Source organism: Oryx dammah, unplaced genomic scaffold (genome assembly GCF_014754425.2).
Source record: "Oryx dammah isolate SB20612 unplaced genomic scaffold, SCBI_Odam_1.1 HiC_scaffold_25, whole genome shotgun sequence".
Lineage (NCBI taxonomy): Eukaryota > Metazoa > Chordata > Mammalia > Artiodactyla > Bovidae > Oryx > Oryx dammah.
In genome coordinates this window covers 98,785,439-98,787,725 of record NW_024070209.1, presented here as the reverse complement: position 1 = coordinate 98,787,725, position 2,287 = coordinate 98,785,439, and the positions used below count along the sequence as shown (strand labels likewise).

General features: G+C 61.5%; 1 long non-coding RNA gene across 1 annotated transcript; it reads right to left on the bottom strand.

The window, feature by feature from the left end:
- Positions 1-772: 772 nt before the first annotated feature.
- LOC120852078 lies at positions 773-2,002 on the bottom strand. The gene is made up of 2 exons (XR_005718469.1): positions 1,740-2,002; positions 773-1,332 (listed from the first exon to the last, which is right to left on the bottom strand). It is a non-coding gene; the product is annotated as an uncharacterized LOC120852078 (long non-coding RNA).
- Positions 2,003-2,287: the final 285 nt, after the last annotated feature.

Genomic DNA, 2,287 nt, shown 5'->3' with positions numbered 1-2,287 from the left:
TTCCAGGCTGGGATTTCCAGCGACTGTGGAGTTAAGACCCTAATACTATTTCCCAACAGCTTGTGGTAGTTTAATAGAATTGAGGGTAAATCTAACTTGCAAATTTTCCCTTTTGATCTCCCTTCTTTTTTCTCTTAGTGGCTCAACAGAACTGGGTTTAGAACAGGGCTGGAGACAGCTCCCTTCTCAGTCCTGCTCCCAGCCAGCATTCTCTCGAGGAGGTCTGAAGTCCTGCGGTGCCACGGAGGTGGCTGTCAGCCTCCTCTCCCCCGTCCCACGTGGCACTGAGCTGGCCCAGGCAGGCTTCCCCAAGCTCCAACCAAGGTCCTGCCCTTCAGCCTCCCGGCTGGCTTCCCCCCTGCTCTGCAGCAAGCAGGCTTTCTTCATGCCCTCAGGGCCTTTGCACTTGCTTTCCCCTCTGCCTGAAACGCTATTCCCACTAGCTTCACCGACTCCTACTTAACATCAGGTCTCAGCGTGGAAGTCTCCTCCTCAGGGAAGCCCTCCTGGATCAGCCCGGAACCACAGTAACATTGCTGGGACACAGAGGACCACTCTCAGCAGACCCCGAGCTCTAGGAGCCCAGGGACTGAACAGGTTCCTGCCCAGACCCTGCCCCTCAGGAGCCCCCCAAGGGGCTCCCTGCTGTGTCCTGCACCTCAGTTTCCCTGCCTATAAGATGAGGGGGTGGGTCACACTCCTGCACTTGCCTGTGATGATTCTCTGCGGCTCCCTGTGGGTTTCTGGCAAGGATCACACTCATTTCACGGTATTTGACTTCCTTGATTATCTGATTTTCCAGGGAGGAATGTTAAATCTCTGGGCTGGGGTGGCATCTGCCTGATCCCTGGGCACCCATCCCATCCCACCAGCCGGAGTACACCTGACATCCTGGGGAGGCCCATGAAAACTGCCCTCTTGGCAGACGAGGTCCTGCAATGAGAAACCCTGCCAGGCTCTGTGACTGTGTCGTTTGGCCCGTGGGGTCAGGGAAGAGGGTGGTGGCAGCCCCACGCCCTGGGGCCCAAGCTATCAAGGCAGGCACCGCGGCTCAGGAGCCAGACAGGCTGGGTTCAAAGTGTGACTCGGTCAGTTTTCGTGAGACTAAGGCCCACCTTTCACTTCTCTATGCCTCAGTCCTTCACTATATAATGGGCATAAAAACAGAACTTCCCAGCTGGGCTTCTTAGGTTGACCAAGATGGTTCCCTGCCTGGGCTCTGGGGTTAAAGGGCTCTTCTCTTCTCATCCCAGAGGCAGCAGCTAAGCTTCAAGTCTCTGGAGAAAAACAACAAACAGGACTTCCCCGGTGAGCCAGCGGTTGCGAGTCCACCTGCCAGAGGAGGAGACACGGGGTCAGTCCCTGGCCGGGGAAGATTCCACATGCTGTTGGCGGCTAGGCCCTCCTCCACGGCTACTGAGCCCCAGCTCTGGAGCCCGAGCTCTGCAGCAAGAGAGGCCACGGCCTTGAGAGGCCCATGAACCAAGCTGGAGAAGGGGCCCCAGCCTGCCACAACCCAAGAAAGCCGGCACAGCGACGACTCAGTGCAGCCAAAACACAGCAGAAAGTCTCTGCTACTTAGCTGGCTGTGTGAGCTCCTAGTGCCAAGGCTTTCCCATCTGTAAATTGGGGGTGCTAGGTACAGCCGTCTCTTAGGGTGGCTGCCCGCCAGAGTGAGCCCCAGCTTCCTGCTCTGGATCTCAGCAAACCAAACACTAGGAATCTTCCCAGAATCTTACCGAGTGCCAGGGCTTCCTGGGCAGGGAGGAGGGCTGCTGCGGAAGCCGAGGCACAGAGGAGGGCAGCGACAGGCCCGAGGGCACGCCGTCCGGCCAGGATGGAGGCTCTGTGTCCGCCGGGCCCCAGGGCGCAGCCTGCCGGGCACCCCGCCCCCCGCAGCCCCCGCCTTCCCCGGGCCGCCAGGCCCTGTAGGGACACGCCCCGCAGGGGCTGCAGGGCCTCCCGGAGGTCTGCGCCCGCCGAGCCGCGGGATGAAAGGGGAATCCGCCCAAACCTGCCTCCCTCCCGGCTGGCCCGCCCCTCCCGCAACCCGACCAGGCCCGGGCGGCCGGCTTTGATGCTGGCGGAGGAGCTGCGGCCCCTCTGCCCGGGCGGCTTGGAGCCTCAGGGAGGCCGACTTGAAAGCGCGGCCGCGGGTGCAGCCTTCCTGGCATCGCCCGGCAGAGGGGAGGAGGCGGGGGAGGGGTGCGGAGGGTCCAAGCCCCGCCCAGGGGAGTGAGGAGAGGCTTGTCGTCGGCATTCAAGGCCCTGCCGGCGGGTGCCCAGC